General features: G+C 39.7%; 1 protein-coding gene across 1 annotated transcript in view; it reads left to right on the top strand.

Annotated features, from left to right (window-relative positions):
- The first annotated feature begins 1,991 nt into the window (after nucleotides 1-1,991).
- The window catches only part of LOC124165258 (polyamine-transporting ATPase 13A3-like), a 95,325-nt gene continuing 81,800 nt past the window's right edge, over nucleotides 1,992-15,516 (top strand). The window contains exon 1 of the mRNA XM_046542579.1: nucleotides 1,992-2,360. The gene's annotated coding sequence lies outside the window, so the exon portion shown is untranslated. The remainder of the gene's footprint in view (nucleotides 2,361-15,516) is intronic.

Genomic DNA, 15,516 nt, shown 5'->3' with positions numbered 1-15,516 from the left:
GGACAAACAAAATAAATGAATGCGGCGAGTGAGAAATGCTTTCTACTCTGTATTCTCGGAGGCAGAATATGATAGGCACCTTTTAAAACTTTAAACTTATACGGGATTAATTATTCTGAAACACCTATCATGACAATTATATATCAATTAATTTTAAAATATGTGATAAAATCGAGGCTAACTCAATGATTATTCCATTTACAACGAAATAAAAACACTCAACACCTTGGCCTACATGATTAGTCGTGAGAAACTAGTTTCCAGATCCCTTCGTTATTATCAAAACTACTGCTATTGGCTAGGTTTAATGAGAGACGCGAAGTGATAAAGAATGTTTAGGAAATTGGGTACACCGCAAGCTTTTTCCCTTCTCTCGGGAACATAAGGTCAACCAGGTTTCAAGGACTTTTTTTCAAATTTTGAATTGTTGGCAGTAAACGCACACGACATTTTTTTGGAAATGCAATCGGGAGAAAATATTATTCTCGTTGACCGAATTTCAAACCTAATTCAGATACCGACCGATAAATACCGACAACTATCGCAATATTAAATTTAAATTATCAAGCTAAGAATCATTAGACAATCTTAGGGCCATCATTAGGCAAATTATTTTTTCAGGCAGGAATATAGCGAGAAGGTCGACTAATATGAATATGCTCAATGAAAATAATAGGAAGAGTTCCGTACACTTTAGATGAAAAAAAGGTGTGAATTACGTAAATCGCTGCCCAGATTAGAAGTTCAGACTTTTTAGAATTTTGTGTACTAGTATTTCAACAATTTCTAATTATTTAGATAATTTCTCAATAAGTGAATAAATTAATTATACATATTATTTATGAAGAGACTTGATTGCTTACTGGGAAAAAGTATTACATACTCTTGTTGCATCAAGATACCGATAAGAATTTCTTTTAAATTATTCACTATGGGAGCAGCTGCTTATGTACCAAAGGAGTGAATTGTGGACACTGTAGAGATAAAGTTACAAGGGAATGGTCACTTAATTATGACCCAACCCCCTTCTCGCACTTAACGTCTTCAATTCCGCGAAGTTTATTAGTGGCAAGACACGGAGGGCGTCCACAATTCCGTAGACGCAAATGTAAGCCGCAAAAATTATCAAGGTTTGGATATATTCCTTGAATTTTTCATCGCCGCCTTTAGCTTCACTTTGAGGGAAGATGTATTTGGTGATGATATTTGAGCTGGCAATCAGATGTTCATAGTTCAAATCCTGGTCAAATCAAATAATTTTCATAAGAAAATTTCATACGTTGTTGTAACGTTGGGAGGATGTCTTGGTGATGAAATTTTGGCTAGCAGTCTGCGACCAGGGCCAGTGTTCTAAGCTATACCATGGCAAGTAGGGAGTGGTATTTCTTGGTGGAGAAATTTCAGCTGGAAATCGGGTGATTAGTGTCCAAAGCCTGGTCAAATCAAATTATTTTCCGTGGAAAATTAAAAACTTTATAGTAATGCAAGGGGCTCGATCAGAGACCACGTTCAGTATCCAGTAACCCCGTTCCATGCTATACCATAGCAAGTAGGCAGCGACATTTGCACACGTAGGCACATACATCAAATCTTGGGATACATAGGAGGCTGTGATAGTTCGTTGGGAAGGGGAGGAGAAAGGTGGACTTGACCAGGGACGGGGGTACCGGACACGCTTGCTCCGGCTAAAACCTGCTCGGGAGAAGAGAGCTGACCGAGAAGATGTTGCTCTCGCAGGGGAGAGGGGAAATGAGGGGATATCGCGAGGAAAAGGTACTCCACAGTCATATTCGTATCTACCCCTCCCCCTCTATGACCCCCTACAACCCCCACTCCTGTCCCCACAAAAAAATCCGCCAACTTTTCCTCCTCATCAACTTCCCCTCTTCCCCAACGAAAGATGACCTCCATTCTCGTCCACGGTCCTCACCTTCAGGGCGAAATATTTCGCCTCGGAGTCTTTTAAAGGCTAGAGAGAGAGCGGGCACGAGAAAAAAAAGACACTCGCCTCCGAGGAAGCAAGCCATTCGCAGCGACAGCGCGCGGTTCGTTCACTCAAGTCGGGAGCTCAATCAGTCGTCACAAACCTTCGCGAGAGACAAGACCGCGAGATACCCCCGGCCTTCCCGCCCAGTTTCCACTCGCAGCTGAGGAGATACGGCGGGGACGCCTTCCGTGGCCCGCACAGGAGAACGGACAGAAGCCGCGAGGGACGTCAAGGCGGCCAGGGCTTGAATCGGCCGTCGCCCCCGAGGAGACAAGGAAAGCCGACCGGTGGCTCAACAATCGAGCCAGCCGACGAAGCTATATCGGAGTACATACACGCAACAATACCGCCGCACAGAAGGGAACCAATTGAGGTAAGTTCTCGGGACACATTGTGACGTAGAGAGTTTTCACGATGGACGAAACGCGATTTGGCGCCAAGTTTTTCGCTTTCCTTCATACTTCGCATACCCACGTCGTCGGTTCGAAACGGGGGGAAAATTCTTAACCTCCTTGGCATTCACGATGGAGTACAGGACTAGCGTGACGGGTGTTTCAAGAATAGCAGTTTCCCGGACACGGGGACGTGAGCGGAGGGGGACACACGTGGTCACGAAACGCGAGATCAGCACGTTTGGCGCGCGCGAGTCGGCATCCCCGAGTGGCCGGACCGGCGGGCGTGCTCGTGACGAGGAGAAGGCCACCTCGGTCAGCGCCACTTCGATCTCGCGGCGAGGAGGAGGCTCGTGTCACATCTCGAGAATCCGCGCTCCTGACGTCACATCTGATATTGACGTGACAGATTTCCTGCAGCATGGGACGCTGGTATAAAATCCGCCTGAGAGAAAACGCAGGGAGTCAGTGCCGTTACCAACCCGCAAATTCAATCAACATCACCTCATTCCCTTAAAGCAAGACTCCTACTTTATAGAAAGATCTGATGCTTTCCCGTTGTATGTTGGTTTTGAAGGCTGCTCGTGTGCTCTACCGGGTTTATCCACCATGGCTGCCGAAGTTTTGGAGTACGAGCCGTAGTCCATCCTCAAGAGCTGAATATCGCGGCTCGTACCCCGAAAAGTCAGCAACCATGTGGGAGATTACCCGGTGGAGCAGTGGGGTAACTATGGGGGGGGATGAGGGGATAGATCCCCCCACAAAGCCCGAGACAAATAAAAAAATTATTTAAATCCATTGTCTAGTTTAGACATATAATGACTGTATCTGCTTAACGTTGAATTTTAAGCGCCAAAATGTTGTAAAATGTATTTCCAAGCATGTCGTTTTTAAAAAAATTTCCCGCAACCCCTGTTGCAGGGGGGGGGTCGCCAGCCCGGGCCATCCCATCCCCCCCCAAAGCATACGCCTAGTTACACCACTGCAGTGGAGTACCCGAGAAGCCTCCACTTCCTGCTTTAAAACTCTACGATAAAGCCGCTACTATCCTATGCATCTACTGTCTAGTTAGCATGCCACCGCATCGCCTCTAAAAAATTGATTCAAGCGTGCGAAAACAAAATCGTGAGAAAAACTCAAATACCTCAGTGATTTATTAGCGACTTGCATGTCAGGAGAGATTTCAAATTAACCCCTATTTTAGAATCAATGAAATGTTATATCATTCGTTTGCAAAAACAAACAACTAACTTTCAGTGAATCTTTGTGACCATCCGATTCCTGAAAAACCTAACCATAGAACCCCGAAATGTGCCGTCATCCCTTCCCATATTCCCATTCTCAATTAACCCTTAAAGAAATGCCATGACTCAAATTACCACAGTAACATCATCAAAATATTATATGGAATCCAACTCTCCAGCAACTCCTGGGAGGCAGCCATCAGGCTGACAACTATAGATTAACAATACTATAAAGTGAAAAACTGCATGATCTTGGCTTGCCTGCTCATAAAAGGCAATAGGAACAAGCAGTAGGAATTTTTATGAATCAACAGTGCCTCACGCTCCCACGAAAAGAGATAACAAGAACAATGAATTGAGTAGCAGGCTTAAAAATGGGTCGATAGATTCCAGAATGGTGATTTCGCCAAATACATGCTCGTTGAAACGATTTATTCCACAACAGAATCGATCAAGATTTTAATATAGGTCACTTGTCAAATAGAGAAGCTTTTTCATCAATCCCTTCTCTAAAGATTTCTTAGTAACACGGCTAATGAAGCAAACAATGTTTCGTACGAACTCAGCTTCTGTAGTGGTCAAGTAATAACCGCGGATCCACCACCGATGTTTATTTACATCCACGCGCGCTTCAAGTGCGAAAATTCTAAAAAAAAATTACTTGTTCAAGGCTTATCCTTTAAAATTGTGACATCATCATAAGCTAACAATCCTAAGACTGCCTTGTCGCAGCTCTCCATTCCTCTCTCCTATCCGTTAACTTTTTCACAGCCACGTATTTCTTTTCTTGTACATCTATATACCCCGGCCAATGTAGCTCATTTAATTGGCATTCGTTTCAACCTGTTCCTCGACGATTTTATTCGTCAGGATTTCATGCCTCACAACGTGGCAAACTAAGTTGTCCCATCTACTCCTTAAGGATTTTAGAAGACTTATCTTTTCTCCCACTCATCTTTGCACCTTCTTACTGCTTACTCGGTCTATTCATTTTATCGCCATCATTCTTCGATAGCACAACATCTCAAATACTTCCACTTTAGACTTCTCTGCAGTGTCAACGTCCAAATAAAATTGTGTAAATATATCCAAGACTTTTGGCAACGGGTAATTTCTTCTCGGTGGAATTAATGCGAAGTCGAGGCATCCAAACTCGATGTCAGATCTACATAATTTCAGAGAATTTATGCAATAGCCAATTTGAAAATATTTTTCAAAATTAGTTGCTTTTTCTCGATCTTAATATGGCATAAAATAATACGAACTTAGCATATTTAAACAAGCAGAGCCTTTTGCGTTGGCACCTAAAGTGATGAAGTTAGTGGGTAAGAGTAGAAGAAAGCACCAAGAATCCATGAAGAGGCTTTCAGGTAATTGTGGAAGTGGAGATTTAAAAAAAAGAGTAAGAGATCGAGAACGATGGAGATTTTTACAGAGAAAAGTGCAGCGAATATTGAATATGATTGATATTATTGAATATCATTGATATTTGATAAAGAATTCCCATCGATTACTTCAACAGAGGAGATAGATTTAGATTCAGAGGAGATGGAACTGTTACCACGTCTTTCGACGGCAATTCAATGCGAAAGTACATAACTAAATTTTCGTTAGCATGCAATTTGGTGGGTTGAAAGGCTACTCCTAGTAGCTGCAAAAACTTAAGTGCAAAAAAGCAGAGCAAAATTTACTTCATTTTGAGTGCAGCCTGATTTTAAGCTGGCCGGTGCATAATTACATTTAAAGTTTTGATTCTCAATATAAATAGAGGAAAAGGGATTTTAACTTTTCTGCTAACCTCCTCCTATTCCATGACACACAATTTCTCAATCGCTTAACTTTACTCCTGAGTGCTAGTAGAAATATCCTTAAGGGCAATCACAAGTCGAGTTAATATCCCTTTAAAAATACGAAAAAATCCGTAAAGGTCTTACTAACCAGAAAAACTCATACGCGCCCAAAACCCGAAGTATCACTTCGTTTTGGCACGAAGCTATTATCGTCCATGCGAGACGGAAATCCAGGATTAAACAAGAAGTCCATGAGACAGTATTTTTTGCGCGATTTGGAATGAATAGTGTTCACTGTACTAGGAAGGCTATTCTATTTTCCACTTCGAGTATCGAGAAAAAAGAGAAAACATAATTCGCAAAAAATAACCTTTTAACTGTGATTCAATTTAACAGAGCAAGACCCAGTCATAAGCAGACCGAGAATTTCCATAAAAAAACTCGGCTTTTCCTATACCCCAAGGATTTGCTGAGCGTAGCTGAATTATTATATTATTACATTGAAGTGCAAAGCCTTAATGGGCTTCAACATGATCAACAGTTCTTTGCTTATGTCATAATATGGAAAGCAATGTAAATACTTATTCAATTAAGACGATAATATTGTCCTTAATAAGACTGAGAAAATTTTTGAACTGAGGGAAATTTTGGGAAAAGGGGCATTCCAGTTAACATATTCCCATATGCAGAACATCTTCTAGGGTTGTCAACTGGGTGAATGCCTACATCTTCCACGTTTTGGCAGCTCTGCTGTCGTCTTCAGGGGTAAAAGTGTCTTGCTGAGCCAGAGAAGAATTTCCTCAAACCATTTCATGTTCATTTGACGTCTCATCCTCTGCACCTGCTTACGGTAGTTACGAGCAATAAACACATTATAATTTATGATCCAATAATAAAAAGTATGTGAATGTTCAAACTCTTGTAATTGCTCGGTTGTTATTTCACAGATTTGTAGAGTAGTGTCACTTCAAAGGCGCTAAGATAAAGGCTAGCCCTAAAAATGGAGCAAAAAGTGTACCCCACAAGTATAACTATTAACACTATTGAAAAATTCGGGCATGCCATGTTAATAACCAAATATGAGTCGCTTTCAAAAATCTCGAAATAGATGGAAAATTGGTCTCTCAGGTTTTAAAAGTGCGCGGTTTTTCCCATCTTTTATAATGTCGAATGTTGTATCTGTGGAATAGAGAGTAATTTGGTATGATTTCTAAGCAAAACCTCAGCGTGTCGGTAGAGCACTGTTCTCCTGCGTTCCAGGATAATATGAAGTACTATGTTTAATTTTAAATAAAATTATGGTTCATGCTTCGCTTATATTAAACAATAAAAAGTTATGGTGCATTTTCACACAATTTATTCAAGACCTAAACTCATTCAAATACTAAAATGCATCAATCATTCTTAAAATAATAATCGTTTACTAAATTGACCGTGGAAGGATTCCACGTCTTAAATAAATTGTCTGAAAAAGTACCATAACTTTTTATCGTTTACAATGGATTTTCACAAAGTTAAGCCTGAAACAATCGAGTTTTTTTCGCTTATATTCCCTGCTACCCCAATTAAAATGATATTATCCTTTGTCGAAAGCAATCTAATGACCCACATAGGGCCGACATTGACCTCTTTGAATTCTAATATCCCCTTTTGAGACCCAAAACCCATTTTTTACATTCACAAATGTGCTTCAATCTTCTTACGTCGAACTCTCCTCCACTTCGTGTTTCCTCGAGAGGTTTTGTCAATTCAGGCGAATCTTCCGTGAATGCGTATCTCTGATTTCGCAGCGCGTGTCATATATCAGAGCAAACAGACTCCCCGCACATTCCAGGCATAGCTTATAGAAAGCTTACGCCTTTCGTAACTGGATATGAAGGCAATATTAACGGAAACACTTACCTTCATCTTTGAGATTGTCAAAAAAAGGTACCGATAGATTTCCCGCGAACACAACTTGAAATGTATAAATTAAATTCAGTTCAGTAACAATATGCATTCTAAATTTTATTCTGTCGCGTATTTTTCGCGCATTATATTCCTCAATTGTACACAACTTTGCCTTAAATATTGAGATAAATTACTAATTTACATGTAAACAAAGAAATGTGAACTCCATGGCTACTTCCAATCGTGTTTTACAATGATATCCTTATCACATTGATGCCATCGTTTAATTATAAATTGTATCAATATTATATCAAGGTGTTGGAATACTAGTTATTGCTTTTTTTTGTTCTTTTCTCGTAAAAATGAGTTTCTAAATATCATACGTACTTAAAGTTTGCCTCCAGATAATTTAAGAGAAAACTTGTTTCTGATTTGGCCATAAAAATAGGATACATAATACATATGTGTAAATGATAACCAGGACTAAAATATAAAAGAATACTTTGATTTGAATTCTTTTCTTTGTCCCTAAAATTAGCACTTTGGAGTGTTTCTTGAAGAATTCCCTTATAGAACGTAAATTTCCAGTCAAATTTAACTCAAAGTCAACTCTCACTTTTCACTTTTGAGTCTCGACATCCATCCCAGCTGATTCCAAGAAGCAATTAATTGTCGAGTCCAATTTACTCTCCGAATTGCTACGTCTCTCTACTTCGATGCAGATACTACTTACGCTACAGTTAACTCATTCACGAAATTTTTAACTCCGCGGCGAAAAATTCGCAGATACCGCAAAAATATGCCATTTCTGAAATAGGAAAACGTCCGAATTTGTTTTAAAAAAAAGGGAGTTATAGAATGAAATTGATCAGAAAAGAAAGAAACTTCCTCTCTATATGTGCACAGTTGAGGAACCTGCAGTCGAATATATCTAGTAAAAGAAATGTCTATCAGTAAAAAAGGAATCCGTGGCCCGAAAATGTCCCATAGCAAAGCAAAGATAAGATACACTGAAATATGAACATTTTTCTGAAAATCACTTTATCACAGCCATTTATCTCCAAATTCCAGAAACAAATTTGAAACTTAAAAAATAATCCATCGGAATTTATAAATATATGAACGTAATGATTCGTGGAATTCTTCCACGGTCAATTTAGCTAACGATTATTATTTTAAGAATGACTGATGCATTTTAGTGTTTGAATGAGTTTAAATTGATCTAATTCTTCCAAATCCATTTTAGCACTTCGCAGATCATTCCTTGAGACAAATTATTAGATAAAAAAAACAGATTGCAAACATAAACATAAAATTATACAACGGTAAGTATGGGAAGCAAATTCAATTTAAACGGCGTCCCATTGCTATCAAAATCCGGTCGATTCTGGTCCAACCATTTCACTAACTGCTTCAAATGAGTTTAGATCCCTACGTGGTATCACACATTTGCGAGTATCGTGACGAGCGCAGCAATAGGGTGGTTTCCTTCATCAAAGAAAGCGAAAGGCATTGATTGCGATTCGTTACCCACCATTAGTGTATTCATAATATACAAATTATTTGGTTTTAGAAATACCGGTTTAGACGAATGGCAATGGTCCATTTTTATCCTCATTTGAAAAAAGCCAGATTGGCGCCCATGCGATTCCACTCCACGTGACGTCACCTGGTTCCTACACGAGAGGATAGGAGTTTTACATCGTCTGAGATTGCCAATGCATGCATGAGGCACAGAGCTCAGGGAAACATTTCTTAATAATCACTTATTAAAATTGTCTAAGGTCGGAAAGTTTCCTTCGTTTGATAAGGCAGTAGTAATCCATATTTAAGCCAAGCGCTACCTGCTAGCAGGGTACTCTGCTACCTGCTAGCAGCCTGCGTCGTATTAGCGCTCAAGCCTCGCCCCAAGGTCACCTCACTTGCGGCAGCGGGAACCATAACGACGTCACACGGACTTTTCCCATCATTCCTACTTAGCCGTCGCGTTTTCGCGCGCTTGAAAATGTTCACTTTTCGTTTAATCGCCAAAAATATATGCCGTCATTCGAAAATCTAAGAGCGTAAAATGCGTACTCCATGAGTAATAATCTTTCGATTCAGGCAATAAAAAAGAATAGGAAACCACACTATTCAGACTTTTCACGAGCGTCGCATGGCATTCGTGGGAATGAAGTCCCCGCAATCACCCAAAAATCAAGTGCTTCGGAAAAAGGACGTGGATCGCAACCACGAGCATTTCAAAAAACGATCCTCAAGTAGGCTTCTAAATGTGTTTGTCAAACACCGCGCATTTAAATGGGTTTACAAAAGTCGTCACTCGTGTAGCTGACGGACAAATTGGTCCGAGTTTCATGGGAGAATAAGGCATTATGAGGATTGTTAACAGAAATTTATATACATGATAATTGTGATCTATCAAATTCATAACTTTGCCATGCTAATTCTCGAAATTACAAACATTATACTGCAAAATATTGGAATTGCAATCGTCACAGCTGCGCGGACGTTTATGAAAACCGATAAGATGCGAACGAAGTGGCAACAGAAATCAGCCTTCTATGGGATGGAATTGGGCCTTCTCTATGCAGTCCCCTTGATCGCAAGCGTCAAGAAACTCGTAAATGAAAACAAAAACAGCTGCAATCTACTCGTCGCCTTCCGAGCAGAGCAATGCAGCAGATAACATCCGCTCCTTCCTCAATGACATTCGGCGATATCTCAGCGGCAGGTTTTGAGGCCTCTCCGATAGGTGTGCTAGGGGAAGAAATCCTTAAAAACGCACGAAACCTTACGAGATACAGGAAGACAATGCGTTGTGAAACAACTGCTAAGCACATTTCCATCCAGCTGAACTTGTTCGATCCGGTTTCCTTTCAGCTCGCAAGCGACGACGCGACGCCGTTTCGTTCCCCCGCTTCGAAAAATTCGTCACATGCGGTGGCGAGAGAAAAACTATAATCAGTCCACGAGATAGGTTAGATCTACTCAGCTGCGTTTTTAAGGAAGATTCGACATGCTGCGATAAACCACTTCCACTTCAATTTATTCTCTGGATATCGTGCTCCAATGCTCTCTTTATTTTTCTGTGGTTCTTTTTAAATAGAGTAGTTGGTAATAAATGATATTTTGCTGTTTGTAATTAACGTAGAACAGTGGAATAAAAAGTGATTATTATTCCATATAGTAAAGTGTCTATTTAAATACAACGAGAACACGGCTATCGCTACTCGTATAAAATTATTTTATTACTCCATATGGATCATATTACATGAAATATGAGTTATTTATGTACATTATGGATGTTTTGACATTGAATAACGTTAAAAATGGTGAATAAAAAGGAACAAACTTTGTATTAATCCACCAATTTATTTACGCGGTACGACTAGTTTCGACGCAGCGGCGTCATCCTCAGGTACAAAGGTTATAAGCAATCAAACATCCTTATATATCATGTGGTATCTGGTATATAAGGATGTTTGATTGCTTGTAACCTTTGTACCTGAGGATGACGCCGCTGCGTCGAAACTAGTCGTACCGCGTAAATAAATTGGTGGATTAATACAAAGTTTGTTCGTTTTTATTCATTGAAATGAACTTCCACGAAGTTGAGCCTGTGACTATAGAGATTATATTAAAAATAGTGCTAATATTATGAAAATCCGATGACGAGATACTCTCGTCATTGCGCGATTTGGCGTCGGAAGTTCATGACCGTCTAGACTCGTCATTTCAGCGCAAGGGATTAAGGTTCGATCTGAAGCGCCTCAGGGAAGCGCGGTATTTCGTGGTAATCAATTCTACACTGGTGTCCCACATGAATTTATCCAGACAAGATCGATCTTAGACTTGCACGCATGAGACCAAGACTGAAATGGCAAATCAGAGATCGTTGCAATAGGAGATGGGTACAATAGATCTGATTGGCGGGCTATCACCAAAAGCGTCCGATTTCCTGTTTTTCATTGCGATTGGAAATTTAAAATCCGCAACATTTAACTCTTACGACAGAGAAGTATCAGGATTTTAATAAGATCTGTCTCCAAGTACATCATTTCCCAACATTTTCCATCTCCAATACCGATACAGTAGTAAGGGTTCTTGCATCTTGGTCAATAATACATTTGCAAAGGAATAGCAATGCCAAGTTTGCCAAAAATTTTAGAAGATATATATTTTGTAGAATATAATATCTTAGATTTCATCTTCTATCAATAGCAGATGTTGAAACCTGGGAATGTAATACTAAAATGCAGCGGTAAGTACAGTGTTTAAATTTTTTCAGCCACTAATTTCATTAGGCAGTTTCTACACAGGGAAGTTGAGCCATTGCGTCAACGTTGACTGAGTACCCTACACCGCGGTAGCGAGAAATGTCACAGGCTTTCAACGCTTCATCTGTACTCCAATCATTCACCGTAGGGAACTAATATCAGCACCTACATATGCCCAACCATACACGCACAGAGATGACGAGATGCTTCCGGTATTCTTAGTCACGTATGCTATGGTACGGTATGGTAACTGGAGGCCACAGACAGTTCAAGGCAAAGGAGACAAATTCTGAGGGAAAGGCAATTAGTACTACTATGTGCCCACAAGCAACTTCAGTTGCATCAAAAATTTTACCACCGTTAGAAAAATTATTTTCTAGCCAAATCACGTAATGTTTTACTCAAAGGGAATTACATATTTGCCGGCTTCGTTGGCGCCGGGGTAAAGTCCCCGACTGCTAACCTAGAGGTCGCGGGTTCGAATCCCGCCAGGGTGGATTGACCACCATCCAGGGCATGGATGTTTGTGATTGTTAATCAAGTTATTTGTAAGAGAGGACAATGCTGTCCTAAATTCGCTTGAAAAATAAAGACGAAATTATAAATTATTATATTTACTTACCATTTTGCAGTATTCAAATCCAATATGCATTCCGCTGGGCAGATACTATATACTCCCGAGCAGCACAGAGTCAGAAGCACAACTGGCGGTGACGGACCTTAAAAGGGTCGGGGTAGCAAAGCATCGTTATGTCTTTGCCTGTACTCTTTCTAAAAAAACCGACTTAGAAGAAGGAACAGCCCTTAAAAAGTGCATTCTCCTGCATATATGCGAGCTTCCAGGAGGGAAGGAGAATTTTTTTTCCTTGATGCAACTTAAGCTGCTCGTGGGCTTTAATGGGTTAAGGTCATTTGCTCCATGACGGAAGGGTGAATTAGCATGCTGTTAACGAGAGGCGCCATGGGGATCACGGCTCAACGTCTCGTCCGACGGACGGTGCGCTGTGTTTGAAGTACACCCAAGCGAGGATCTGGCAGTCTCCGAAAAATCTCCACCACCACCACTGGGATTTGAACCCGACACTCTAGCTATCACACCAACGGAAAGTGGTTTTTAACTCTAGCATGCCCGACCAATCCCTACACGCTATTATGCCACTAGTGGGTCCATTTGACCCAATATGACCATGTTTGCATATTCAGGGTTCCCACTCTAACTACATTGTAAAAGTCACGGTTTTTTTCAGGTTTTCACGGTCTAAATGTCATAAAATTCACGGTTTGTAGATAAGGCATTTTAGGCAGAAATGCTGATCACGTAACAACCATCGGCCGCACGTCAACTAAAAATGTAACAAACGCAACAGATGCCTTGAATACAAACAAAAACACGACAGTGCCATCTCTCATGACGTCACCTATAGTTAGCAAAATTCATGTCCGGCTAAAAGGGTGTGAGTGGGAAAATGGAGAGAGCAGGGTGGCAGGGAAGTGAAGACGTGCCTGATTTTTTGCCAGGGTTAACGTCTTCCAATCGCAGGCTTAAGGTCAACGTGCTGTCATGGCACACACGGACCAATTAATAGTTGCGCTTTCGAATACACGTGTGCAGGTAAATGCGTGGACAGTACCTGCACGTGACTCGGTCTTGAAACATGATCGAAATATCCTGTTTTTCTTTTAATCCGTCTATCGTAGTACTACAACCAAGTTTGAGAGATTTCTGAGGTTTTATGACGAAATTCACGGCTATTTCCAGGTTTTTTCACGGTAGACGAAATTCACGGCTTATTCACGGTTGAGTGGGAACCCTGATATTTAGTTTAACTCATAATACGTGATTCCTTCCCAGTTTATTTATAAACATCGTTTTGTAAAGCGTTTGGGAGGGCAGTAGAAAATTTAATTAGACGAAAATATTAAAATTGTAGTTGTTCAGCAATTTCTATGTTGTTATGGGAAACTAGCATCTACAAATATGTGAATGCCTATCGCTTACCCTCTGATGGATTTGGGAGGTATAATGAATTTCAATGGTATCGGGTTCAAAAACATTTCAATAAAATTTTGACAAAAAAATCAGTATAAATAACACCATTTCATTGAATTCAAAGGAAAAGTAGAATGGTTTCAAATAGACTTGATAGTCTTGGTCAAAATGAGCCATCCGGGCATGGCAGGTATAAGTGACGAGGAAAAATAGAAAAATAATAATATCAGGCCTAAATTATGAACAGACGAGAACCAGACGAAATAATTAAAAGTCATGAAATATGAGTCTAAAATTCATTTTTCATTCAAAATTATCAACATAAATATTCTCTTTTGGGTCATATTGAACCAGCCGGGTATTTTAGTGTTAAATAAGTGCTATAGAGTGAATTCAAAGTCAAATACGATTTTTTTTAAATGAAGCTGTGGAGGATTACTCCAGACACTCATTTCAGACGGCATTTTAGTCTGTTTCAAGGAGCTACGATCTCCTTGAAACGACGAGGTAGAGAGAAGAATTTAAAAAAACCGAACACTATGCTCCTAAGAAGAAATCCCTTATATTAGGCACATTATGAGAGAGAGCGAGAGAGAGAAATTACACAGAATAGAAAACAAAAACTAAATTCCACGGAAACGGCCCCAGTGAAAGACCAAGAGGCAGAGGAGATAAATCGAGATGCATATGAGGAAAAAGATTCGTTGGAAATTGAAGAAGGGAATGAAATGGATTGAGGAGAAATTAAGAGCTGCAACTAAACCATTCTATTAATGTCACACCCATAAGAATGAAACCATGGAGTAAAGGAACTGTTTTCAAGCCCGCAAGATTCATTCATCCAGTGCCGCTTTCACAACGACTTACTTATGCTTGCCTTGAGACTCTTATCGTGACTCATACTTGAAAAGAAACGGTCCAGCAACATCAATACTGAGACCGTGCATCAATAGCGAAATCAATTCAAGGTGGACTTTCAATGACTTCTGAGTTTTGCAAATGCATCATCCAAGTTTGCACTTCATGAAATTTAATACAAGGTTTTTCCCAAGAAAAATATTTTCTTACTATTTTATCTCGAAAAAACCTGTTTTTTAAACAATTTTGACATCCATCACTTCTTACGGAATTAAAAGAATTTTAAATAATTATTTATAAATCGTGCTACTGATGCATTTTCACACAAGTGCAGTCTTTCTAGTGCCTCTTATAGCAGCATTCCAAATTTCGAAGGCCTTGGTTCTGATGAATTTTTTTTGCTGTGCGCGATATGCTATTGAACATTTTACCTAAAAGTGTTGAATATGGTACCTTGATATTGACGTTACGTATCAATAGCAAGAAGGATGAATGGACTAAATAACCACTGGCTCCCTTTTAACCCGCCTAGAAATTAAAATAAACGCAGTCCTTTTTGGCAGGTTTTGGACAGAAACTAGTTGAAACGGTATGCAAACTAAATACGTCTGCTGAGAGATGAATATAAAAACGAGATGTAGACATTTGGGAAAGCATTGGCGTACTGATGGAGTTTATCAATTTTTTATAATTTTTGATTTGCACCAGCGACAGGGGCGGTCTGGCCAGTTCTGCTGGTCAGCGATCCCCGAGGGCACCGAGCTTAATGGGCCTGTAAACGCTCGCGTCTATCGTGAACCGTATATGAAAGGTGTAATAAAAATATTCGAAGATTTACTAATTTAAAAAATGATAAGTCGAACCAAATTCTTCTCGTAATTATAAAATTTCAAGTTTTCACTAGATGCTATATTTACAACATAGGCAATGCAAACATTAAAATGAAAAATAAATGTGTCAGAAGATAAACAAGAACCTGTTGCTTATTTGAAAGAGTGATTCGAAATTTTATTTCAGTGTTTTTTTATTATTTTAACGCATTTTCAAGGAAAAATTCACTTAATAGAAGATAGAACTGTAATAAATTA

Source organism: Ischnura elegans, chromosome 9, assembly GCF_921293095.1.
Source record: "Ischnura elegans chromosome 9, ioIscEleg1.1, whole genome shotgun sequence".
NCBI lineage: Eukaryota > Metazoa > Arthropoda > Insecta > Odonata > Coenagrionidae > Ischnura > Ischnura elegans.
The sequence above is the reverse complement of the archived record's forward strand: the minus strand, read 5'-3'. Positions and strand labels throughout refer to the sequence as shown.